General features: G+C 37.2%; 1 long non-coding RNA gene across 2 annotated transcripts in view; it reads right to left on the bottom strand.

The window, feature by feature from the left end:
• LOC311434819 overlaps positions 1–12,096 on the bottom strand; it is a 74,679-nt gene extending 62,583 nt beyond the window's left edge. For both annotated transcript variants that reach the window (XR_014691748.1, XR_014691749.1), the window contains exons 1-2: positions 12,061–12,096; positions 6,681–6,723 (exon numbers count right to left, since the gene is read on the bottom strand). This is a non-coding gene — a long non-coding RNA (uncharacterized lncRNA). The remainder of the gene's footprint in view (positions 1–6,680; positions 6,724–12,060) is intronic.
• Positions 12,097–12,368: the final 272 nt, after the last annotated feature.

A 12,368-nucleotide genomic window follows, 5' to 3' on the forward strand; every position in this document is an offset into this window, starting at 1 on the left:
AAATATCTGAAGTTTGGGATTTTTCACATTCAGAATTTCCATTTGTTTCTTTCCTGAGAAGCAACTCATAGAGAAAGTCATGAAGTTAGTTTCTGATGAATTATAACTTCACAGCAGTATTTTCTTTAACCTATTTGGTTTTCGTTCCATTTGCAAAGGTCTTGCAAAACCAGGCCAAACAAATCATTAATTAAGAGATTACTGGAAGAGAGGAAAAAGCATGGAAAAGAATAAAAGCAGAGATTATTAAAACTGTCTCCTTGAAATTCTATAAAATATGATGGAGTTCAAAATCTTGTTTTTTCTTAAAAATGTGTCAAAAAAAATATGTCTAGTGCCAATGAAAACTGTTGCTTTGGCAATACAGTATGTCATTCAGTCACTAACAAGCCCAGCTAGGTATAAACCAGTAACCCAGCTGTCAAAGGATACATCTACCTCCCCCTTGCAATCATCTCTTCCAAACCTGTTTGTTGATTCTGGTGTAGGGTGTTTGCCTGGGAACTAGTGAATAGATATTCCTTGCCAGGATAATATCTGCAAAAAGAGAGGTTTCAGTTTCATAATTAAATGACAACGCTGAAAAGACTCTACTGAAAGATAAATTACTTCACTTTTTGTGAAAAGAGGTTTCTAGAATGGATTAATCAATACTAACAATGTAGACTTTGAAAACAGAGCAATTTCCACAAAAGTCTTACCTATCTATACCTATCTCTACACATATGCACACACTGAAATACACTCTACATACCGATGCATGCACACATGTATATCTTTTGTAAAGATATCTCATATATTATGTATTTTTTTCTTTCTACAAAATGAAGCAGTCATTTTCAAATGTATAACAAAAAAATCTCCAAAACACTCAGTGAAATTCTGTGTAATCTTTACATGGTTTAGTGTTTTCTTAGTTGTCCTAGGTTTTATAATTTGTAAGGATCAGTATGCAGGTAAATAGTAAATCTGACTGAATCTGCTTTGGCATTAAATATATAAATAATCTTGCATGAAATTGTTGTAAGGACAAAATGATCTCTGCTGGTTCTAAAGCAAAATGACATGCGTATGCAAAGTCATACTGCAGAGAAAGATATTATCAGTTTTAATTAAAAATGGGTCAAGATGGCCAAGTTTTTTCTTTTGGCTGACTTCACTTGCCCTTTCCCTGGCAAAATCTAAGAAACCCTAGTTTTTCCTAGGACACAGCGCGGTCTGCTTTGCATTTCCCAGCTACCTTTTAGGCATTCAAAACAGTATAGAACAAAATTAGCAATCCCTTGCCCCTTCTTTCCTCAGATAATCTGACCCTATTTGTAGGATTACAATTGACAAGAGATGCCAACAAGCAGGCAGACAAATGAGCAAGAAGATTGCAGGGACCCTCAGGTCATCAGCGTGTGCCTGTGCCTCATCAGGTGCTTGCAAAGGCAGTAGCAAGAGTGTGAGGTGTCTCTGCGGTACTTCATGAAGGGAAAAAAGTGGAAATTTTCCCCCATAGAGAAGGGTGAGAGGAGGAACTCGATGTCTTTGAAGTCAGTTAAGCATGGCTTAAAGGAGGTGGGTGACAGTTTCTTGGGAAAGGGAAAAGGTAGGTGACAGACATTTTGAATATGGGTGTGAATAACAGGGAAGGGGGTCAAAGGAGACCTGAGGAAAGAAGTAAATGACAATGATGGTGGGTGGGACCTGGGGTGATAACCACTACAGGGACAGAATGAACAAATCATGAGGTATTTGATGCTATTTCCTTACATTAATTCCTCAGTAAATTCTTACAATATCTTGCTATAAAATCAGCACAAGACATAAAGCTGAGCTGTATTGTTCTCTGTATTCTGGAGTCAAACATTCTCTAATGTGAGAGCAAGAATTGCTCTCAAATTTGGAGATTTAATCTGATCCACAACTTGTACTTCCCCTGCTGTTTTAACTTTCCTATTTGCGTTGAGCTGGGTAATTGAGAAAGGGCTTAAGAAGCAGTTTGTCTGGTACATTACCAATTTGTCTGGCATCAGGTACTTCTACTAGATTCAGATCCTGACTTACCTTCAGGATGTGGGCAAATGACTTATCCTTTTATGTTCTGGCTTCCACATCTTTTGAAATTATTAATTATGCTTGCCTACCTCATAGGAATGTTGCAAGGATTAGCTTGTACAGAGCTTTGAGAATGCTAAGTATGGTAGTTATATTCTTTTCATGGAATAAAAACAAAGCAAAAACAAAGCACTTTACTCACTACAATCCCACACTTGAAACCACCACCACCCATCAACAAAAAGTGACTCATAAGCACAATGAGCCAAGGATACAGTGTTTACTCCTGCAGGTTTGTTTGCACAGAAAGAACGAACTCTGCTTCCGAGTACGCCTGGCTAACCACCTTCCCAGTACAGTTGAGTGAGAAATGGCAGAGTCCAGAGGTGTGGCCCATGGCTGATAGGCAACCCATATTGCACTGAGTCCTTTCACTAGGGAGCAGAGCTGAGCAGGAAACAGAATTGTGGCAAATCAAAGTAGGTAGCTGCAGCAGTGCTGCTTGGGAATCAACTTCAGTGAGCCTTTCGAGAATATCATTATTTAGGTCTTGAAAGTAAAATAATTATTGCTGAGAGATGATGTACCTCACCTGCTGTATACACACCTATTGGTGGACTAGAGAGGACATCAGAGATACCAGATTAATAAACATGAAAGGAAGTTTCCAAACATAGAAGAATGAAGTCCTGGTAACCATGGTCTGGGCAATCCTAAAGATTGGGGTGCCAGCAGGGTCAGACACCACCATGAGCAGTGGCAGTGGGGGCAGGTGCTGTTGTTAGGATGGCTGCTGGAGAACGTGCTGCTGCTGGGGGTAGTGGCTGGGGGAAGGTGTCTGGTCACTGCAAAAGCCTCATGTCTTTGCATGGGCTGTGTGCACACCTAGTCTCCCACCAAGTTTCTCATTATGATTCTTCTTTTGTAGACTCATCCACAACCAGATCTTTGTCCTTGGGTCATCTGCCCTCCTAGTACTCTACTCCATACTACTCATAACATCCAGCACCTCAGCACAGTTTATTCACCCACCCAACACCTTTCTTTAGCTCTCAGTGCTCCATTCCTCTCCTTCTTTTGCTCCATTTCTGAATCCTGAGCCAGTTTCAAAGTCTAGTGTGGTCTTGGCTCCAGCACACACTGTGGAGCAAACACAGGACCTCACAAGATGTCAGTTGTATTCAGCAAGAAGACATTGCTGTTGTACCTTCTCTGAACTCATACCATTCAGATACAGTGGTGCTCACCTTGACTCAGGTCATCCTGCACACAGGCAGTCACAACATGTCTGGTACCCAAATTTTCCAGGCAGACTGAGGCTTCCCAGCAGCTGCCTACACAAGCAGAAGTGACAGCTGTCACTGCTTCAGTGGTATACATACAGCCCGGTGTGTTTGAACTAGAGGTTTTCTGTAATGTCCTTGGTCAAATTATTCCTCCTATATTCACAACCACATTAGTTAAAGCTTAAGAGGTCAGCAAAATCACCTATTATGGCTTCCTGCTTAATGCCAGTCACAGACATAGACTGTTTGCTGATCCCTCAAAGAAGTGGTATCTGCATGAGTCCTTCTCGTTTCAGTAGGTATATTCAAGATGATCAAGACTGCTCATGTACCCTTGAGGAGTACAATGATCTTGAGATTTAGCACCTTGAGAGTGTGCTAAAGGTACAATGCTTCACAAGAATGACACAGGTTGTAATATAGACAACAGAATGAATCTGTTGTCTATATTACAACCTAGACATACTAATACCACAACAAATATTTGCTGCCAACAAGGCATAGGAGTTAAGCAAATTATTATTCTTTCTTTGCCAGCATATTGCTACCCACCATAGTAACAGTAATATTATTCCATTGGTATTTTACACATATGAGTGTATCTTTTAGTAACCTTGCAGGTTAAAATAACTAAGCAAATATAAATGATCAATAGTTATTTTTAATGAATGCTGTCTGTTATTGCATATTCTTCAGTCAAGGCACCAGAGCCAGGAGTCAGTGCCCTCACCTTGCTCTGCTACTAACACACTCCTTCAACACATTGCTTATTTTTTCTAATCCTATTACTTAGTCGCCCCAGGCTCTCAGACAGTAATACTTTACAAAGGTTCCCATTCATTTTTTGAACACATTAAGTCATGATGACAACCTCATCATGCCTGTCCGAGTAAAGATGGTCATGTAGTTTACATTATCTACATATGGTAACAGTAACAATTTGCTTTTTTGTAGTTCTTAATTTATAACAGAAAAGAGTTTTATATTCCAGCTGGAGAATTATCCCATTATCTACATATATCTTTCATTTTTCTCATTTAAAAATACTTTTTCACACTCTTTTTAGTTTTCCAGCAAAACATGGTTAAGTTATAAAATGGTCACTCTTGGGCTGGTCTTCATTAGGTCTAAAACAATCTGACTGCCTTAAAAAGCAAGGCTGTAATTACTGTCTGGAGTCTTTATACAGAGCTTGAACACCAGAATGTTTCCTTCAGTCTTGCTGTGTGCACAATTGCAGCATACGCACGTGTGAATAGAAAACACAGCATGCAGATGTTTGAACTTAATACATATGATTTGGCCCAAACCTCCTCTCCCTTTAAATGAAAAACTGGTAAGAATGACACATTCAGGTTTAATTGTCCAAAGGGGGAACAGTTTCTTAGCCAAAACAGAGTATTCTCACATCTAAACGTGTATTATGCTAACTTCTAACAAATAACTATTTATTTATTTATTTATTTATTTATTTATTTATGTTTAAGTTTGACTGCAGTGGTAATGTCAGTCTATAATGATTTTACATTACTGAGAAACATAACATAAAAAATTTAAAACCTGCAGTTTACAGTACAGTTCTCTTAATCAACAGACCAACAAAAAAGACTCTTTTAATGTAGACCAGAAAATGCAGTGCATCATAACAGAAAGCCACATTATTTTGCTAGGAAAGCCAAGGTGGGATAAGTGCTGGAATGGGTAGGGTTTGCAGCCTAAAATCCTACAGGAAGTCTATTTGGATGTTCTGTTTACATGCAAACATGGAAATATGCTCTCAAGGCCTTTGGTAACCTCGTCATAATGTTATACTAGTTAATGTGACTCCTGTGTGAGTTCAACATCAGCATTGTCCTATACAAGATGTATATTTATAAATAGGATTTAACTTCCAAATTAATCACAAGAATAGCTAATTATAGTTATTAAGAATCTGGGCCCTATAACCCCTAATACATTTATTCCTGAGAGAAACAAGTAGCCCTAGGGAAACTGGCAAATCTTGGAGTTCTAGGAAAAACAATTGCTCTTCTGAGTACTCTTTTCTTGCTCCCTTCTGGGAACAAGAAGCAAAATGGGAGAACATTTTCATGCTGCTTAATGGATCATGCAGTGTCACAAGATAAACACGGACTGATCTAAAAAGGGACGAGCTAGTGCACTGAAAATGGATTATCTTTCCCCCCCCCCGCCGCTACTTAAAAAAGAATGGTGCTTTCTAATTAAAGTTTGTACCATGAAACACATACAAACACACAAAGTTATAAAAGACTATTGAAAAGAAAGTCAAAGCAGTGCACTGCTTTGCAGTCCATGTGGAAATCAAGGAAGAAGAAAGACAATCCAGGCAAAGTGATAGAAATTGTAAAGACAATGGCAAAAGTAGAAATAATAAGAGTGTTCCCCAAGCCTAAGGAAGAGGAAAGGGGGAAATAATAACAGGATCTTTATTATGCATGAGGATTTTGTGTAGGCTGCACAACCTAAGGTCATGATTAGCTGGTCACGATTAGCTGTTGCTCACCATCAGCAGATGACTAGATGACTGTAGGTTTCATAAGACAGGATTTCAGTTTAACTTTTTTTTTTTTTTTTTTTTTTTTTCCATCAGTGTTGATCACTGCAGTCTGCAAAAGCAAGCTGTCCTGAATTATATTCTATAGGTCTCCTAACTGGAGAAGAGGCCCTTCATTGGAAATTGTCAAATCCTTTGCCATTCAGACCAACCTCACTTTCATTTTCAGCAATATTTTGATCATTTTCTCTCTTGTCACTATAACTGATGAGTAAGTTGTGTTAATCCATTTACAAGAAGGACACTTTATCTTACTATGTGAGGTTAAAAAAAAAAAAAAAAAAAAAGGCCTACTGAGGAGAAAAAACAGCCAACCCCCCAAAACTATACTGGTTATGCAGAGAACATTAATGGAAGGACATCCTATGACTTTTAATTCTACTAATACCATGCATGAGGATAAGGGTATTCATTAGTTAAATAAGATGCTTTCCAGTTTAAAAGCACATTCTCATTCAAGGGGTGACCATCAATCTTCAACAAAGCAGAAAAAGTGACATCTCTGGTCTTCCAAAGAATAGTTGTTATCCATAAAGAATATATCATTTGCCAGGTGGTATTTTTTAGTGTTCTCTGTCTGGATACAGCTGTTCTATGTCAAGTTGGTGATGTGTAACACATTTTTTAAAAAGCCTATTAACACAGTTGTCAGTTGGGTGTAGATGGCTGTGTACTATTGTCTGCCAAGTCTCCCCCTCCTGCCCAATTAACTTTCTTATTGAGAAGACAGAAAGCAAAATGCAGAATCATTATGCAAAACATGCTTTACTATTTACCTGGAAATGTAGGGGCAGGTTATTCTCAAACATGGATGTAGTCCTAAAAACAAAACAAAATAGTTAAATTAGGCATTGTGTCTCTAACAGACATGACACAGAGGAAGACTAGTTTTATTTAATTGTGTGCCCCGAAATTAATGATTTTTTTTGGAAAACAGGAGGAAGTAGGGTGTTATTTAGAGGTATTCTTCACCAGTTCTTGGGAACCAAATGTAAACAATATTAGCAACCTTCATTTGGAATAGTGTCAAACATGACAGGAAGCAGGAAGAAGAAAAGGCTTTACATATTTAATGCTTATTGACTTTTTCATCAGGTTTAAGATGAATCACTTCAGGATGAACCTACAGATTTGAAAGGATTACTTGTGAACCTCACTTATGCAACTTCAGTCCCCCGCTTTTATCCATTAAGTTGTGTAGCCCCCTAATTTTAAACAAGCAAATGCCTGAAGAGCAACTTCATCTGAAACCAAAATGCCGTAATATAGCTAATGCAATAATGAACAGATTTTTCGTAAACAAACCTGTTTATCCACAAGTTTCTCTGGAAGAGATCTGAGGATCCAAGTGAATATAAAAACAAACAGCTTAGCTGTTGCTTTCTTTGGGCAAGTCTTTGTTTTTATTTAACATGAAAATACAAGGAACTACATTTTATTGATTTGAAATGGCAACTGCCTCCTCTAGTTCAACATTATTATTTTTTCACAGAATGTGCTGTCTGATTATTTATTTGTTACTGGAAAATGACTGCAGATTTAGCAAATGTAATCACTGACAGCTTCTTGGAAAATCATAATTTTTCCATGTACATTTAACACCTTCTTACATAACTGGGTTAGCTTTTGTCTGAACAGGAAGTTTCTGACAGACACCGGTTTTTAAATCTCACAGAGCCTTCTTGTAACACGAGCAGAACATGTTCTGAACTCCAGCGTCCAGGCTGCCTATGCCAGCCTTTTGAGTGATATTGTAAGTGTATCCCCTTGACCCCTTCTCCTAACCTGAAATGCACCTTAGTGCTAAAATGGTCCAAAATGGATTCTATTATCCCGCAGGAACCTGAGGGACAGTCAGGCCTGGTAGATTTAAAAGGCGGCAGTGAGCGTTTTCAAGGCTAACAGGTGTGAGAGGAGACTGGACTTGCCAGCTTATCTCTCAGGAAGGGGAGCCAGTTCTGTTGTACACAGGGATGTAGGCTGAAGATCACTCTTGATAGTCTTCACAGAAACACACAGACATTTGAATACATATCTAAATTGAATACAAAGGCCAGAGAGAAGATAGTTTTGTGGTTAAATTTCAGAGTATGACTTAACAGATTTGCATATTGTCCCTGTTTTTTTTTGCTTTCGAATTTCTATATGGTCACGTGTAAGTTACTTTCTGTTTTTATAGCTCAGTTTCCCATCTATCAAACAGCACTAATGAAGCCTTTGATTCATTTTCTTTATTGCTCCTAGTGTATTTACTGTATCAAGCAATTACAGAAGTAAAAACAAATCTTTTAGATTACCTCTTTGGAGCAGTAAATATCCAAACACTCCCTGACAGATGTTTGTCTAATTGGTAGTTAAAATCTTGTAGTGGAGAAGATTCAAAAACTTATTTACTGATCCTTCAGAGTTGCAAACAATTTAATTTACACCATTATTTTTTTTTTTATAGTAATTTAAGCTGATTTCTTCTTGTCTTGCAATCCTACATATGGATTCATAGAAAGAACAATTGAGTGTCAGGGTCATTATTACTTTTTCATTATTTCTTGATCCCACTTGACATACCTGGACAGAAAAAGTCAGCTCCTAGTATCACAGGAACATGAGGCAGCAAGTCCCACTTCCTTCATTCCTACTCCACTTTCTTCATTATCTCCTCTTCCTCTCTTTCAATAAAGTATATGCAGAGCCTTCTTTCCTTTAGCATTATTTTTTCCCTGATGGACAATAACATTTGTACCCATTTTCCTTAAAGTATGGGGACAAAGAGAACTATTGTAACCTAAATAGAATATAATTTTTAGAACCTAAGTGATTCTATGATTCTAAAAGGTGTTGGACACAGACCTATATTAGGTCTTCCCTCCTATTCACCATACATATTGGCATGTCCCAGGATAAGTGCTATCTTTTCTGCAAGTCACATGTTAGATTTATGAATCACTTTCCCCCCCCCTTTTGCATCATGGCAACTAAACAGCTTATTTTGTGTTGCAAAGTGGAGTTACGTTTCCTCTGAGCATTCTGTATACTTGCATTTATTGAATTCTAGCTTGTGATTTGAAGTAATTTTTGTAAATAATTTAGATCATTCAACTTCTATTCCCCCAACTGCTTTGTAATTCTCACTTTTTGAGATATCTAACTAGAAGCATACTTGATTCCATTATTGATGGATTGAATCCAGCTTTCTTCATTTAAACTCCAGTCCATAAGCTTAGTAAATTGTCCTCCTAAAATAAGTGTCTGTATTTCCACTAGGCAATAAAGAAAAATAGCTACCTTTGAGAATATCTGGAAGAAGATCCTCTCTGCCTAACTGGTTGAGGTCTTGTTCATGAGACAACAGGCTACTTACTTCTTTCTTTTTGGTGGGGGAGTTTACTTTAGAAGAACTACTTTACTTGACAGTAAAAATGATGACACAGAAAAATTGGGCACCTGCCCAAAAAAAGTAATTTAAAATACTGAATGTAACTAGGATCAGGATCAGGAGAGCCCTATTTCAATGTCTTCCAGACAATTGTTTGACTAGGAAGCAATTTGTAACTACCTGTAAGACTTTTTTTTTTTTTTTTTTCTTTTTCTTTTTTCTTTTCCCAAGCTCTGTGCAGTAGAATGGTGACATGGGTTTAATCAAAGCCATATTTTACAACTTTCTTCTGAGGATGCCATAGAGGGTAGTTTGAATTTAAATACAAGATAAATAACATAAAATGTCATTTGTAATTAATTCTGAATTAATTCTTTATCCAATAGGCCAGCTGTCCTGGTAAAGGAGCAAAGTAGACTAATGTGTTACAATTTGTACTGACAAATTGATATTGGTTTATCACCTGACTGTTTTTCAATCTCTACAAATAAACTGACTTCTGATATTTCAGAAGTAGGAAAGCAAATCGACTGGCCTGTTTTCTTTTTCTTTTCCTCAGAAGTTCATTCACTGCTTGCCTTTGGTGCATCTCCTGCTGTTATTCTTGTTCTATCTTCTCTTATCTCTTCATTAAAATTAAATATTTTTAAAACTTGATTGCTCTCTTTTTTTTTCCTTTTTTTTTCTTTTTTTCTTTTTTCTTTCTTTTTTTTTTTTTTTTTGTTGATAAGGAATGAAATAGAGACATGCTCTGTATCATTTTTCTCCATTAATGGAGTTATGTGTTCCTTTATCTAATGGAGACTCTAGAACTTTTTGACAACTGTATGACCAAACTGTAGAAAAATGAAATTTTTTCTTTGCCTCTTATGTTTCATACTACTTGCTGTGCCCTGAACATTAGGGCTTCTGTAAAAACTGTGTATTTATAATTTTACTATTCCTTTAGACTAATCCTCAGTCATATCTTCTTCTTTCACATATATATTTATATTTTATTTCTGTAAAAGTCCTTGAAGAGCTTTTAATGCATCTCTAACAGCATGCTGTGACTGTCTTTCATCTCAGATTATTGGTCTTTTAGGATGGGGAAAAAATATTTCTGTGAGTTGGAATTCTGAATGTTACAATAATATAAATAACAAGAACCTTGTGAAGTTTACCCATCTGTACTTGAACACATGCCAAGAGATATCAGTTGGTGTTTTTTTTTTCTCCTATCAGAATTCCTTTGACTTTACTGCAAGTATGATAAAAAAAAAAAAAAAAAAAAAAAAAAAAGCCATTTGTCAGGGTTCAACCTCTCTGATTTCCAAATCTGTATTTCAGTCTTCTTTACATCTTCACTTGCCTTTACCTGTACTCAGTCTCTTTGAGAGTGAATATTGCTCATGATATGGCAGTGAAGAGAATACAGACTGAAAGACATGGCAGAGGGAGAAGGAATATAATGAAATTTGAACTAAAGAAGGGTATACAAATTAACAGGATACCTTGATGTGAACATGAGACTTTATTTATTTATTGTTTTACACAGTAGGTAGGAAATGGGAGATAAACAGATATTAAGAGTAATTTTGAAACTTTGGTAAGCTCTAGAGTCTCCTTAAACTAGAAACCACAAGGAAAAATAGTGTCTTAAATTCCTGGCTCTTCTTATTCTTTTCCTTAAACTAACTCAAAGCTGTAGTCATGATTTCAGTTCAGATTAGGCTTTAGGATTTAAAAATAAAAACAAACCTGAAAACAAAACAAAACAAAACAAAACAAAACAAAACAAAAAAAACACTTCCCCCCAACATTACATAGCTTAATATTAAATTCAAATACTAAACTTTCATTTATAGTAGACTGTGCTTCTTCACTGTAGAAGACGGCTAACTTGAAAAGCCTCACTGAAAGTTTGCTTGACCCTTTCCTTACATATTTATGTGCGCATTTATTATATAGTTAAAAGGCATAAACAAGGACGTGCTGTGTGTGCAAGTTTCTGGAATCTCTTGTTTTCCCTTCCATGGTGCACAAACAAGTCATTTAGGTGAACAAAGTCTGAAAGTGAATCATAAACTTGTGTTGTTGTTGTTGTTTTTCTAAAAGAACTTTCTCTGGTGGCTTTGAGAACAGAGATACCCTGTGTCAGGGCAAAGCACTGGATTAGCACCTAGAATTCAATGGTAGTGCAGAGCTAATTTTTGTGGACAGGCTGACAACATTTTCTAGTAGTTCTGTGCCAAGGATAATGACATTATGGCTTGGAGTCTAGCAGAAAGCAACATTAGACTCTGTTTTGAGGGGCACAAGTAAACAGCTCTGTTTATCGCTATGTTAAGAAATTTGATATAAGCAAATACCTAGCTCTACGTAAAAGCCATACCAATGAAACCTCAGGTAAGATGGTGGTTTGACTTAACAGAAATGTACTATTATGTTTCAGAAAAGCATTTTTTCTTTTAAAAAAATGCTTGGGTCATATTTTGATGATTAGATTGACACAAATTCCTTGAGAACTTTGTACATTTCCACATCTTGATTGTCGTGGTTTAACCCAGCCGGCAGCTAAACACCACGCAGCCGTTCGCTCACCCTCCCCCCTCCCTCTCTGGGACGGGGGAGAGAAATGGAAAGTGAAGCCCATGAGTTGAGATAAAGACAGTTTAATAAGACAGGAAAATAATAATAACAAAATAATAATAACAGTAATAATAATAATAATAATACAATGGTGATAATAGGAAAGTAATAATAATATGTACAAACAAGTGATGCACAATGCAATTGCTCACCACCCGCTGACCGATGCCCAGCCTAACTCCGAGCAGTCCGGCCCCCTCCCCCCGGCTAGCCACCCCTATATATTGTTTAGCATGACGTCAGATGGTATGGAATACCCCTTTGGCTAGTTTGGGTCACCTGTCCTGGGTCTGTCCCCTCCCAGCTCTTACTGCACCCCCAGCCTGCCTGTTGGCAGGACAGAGCGAAAGGCTGAGATGTCCTTGGCTTGGTATAAGCACTGCTCTGCAACAATTAAAACATCGGGGTGTTATCAGCACTCTTCTCATCCTAAATCAAAACACAGCATTCCACCAGCTAC

Source organism: Aythya ferina, assembly GCF_964211825.1.
Source record: "Aythya ferina genome assembly, chromosome: 1".
Classification (NCBI taxonomy): domain Eukaryota; kingdom Metazoa; phylum Chordata; class Aves; order Anseriformes; family Anatidae; genus Aythya; species Aythya ferina.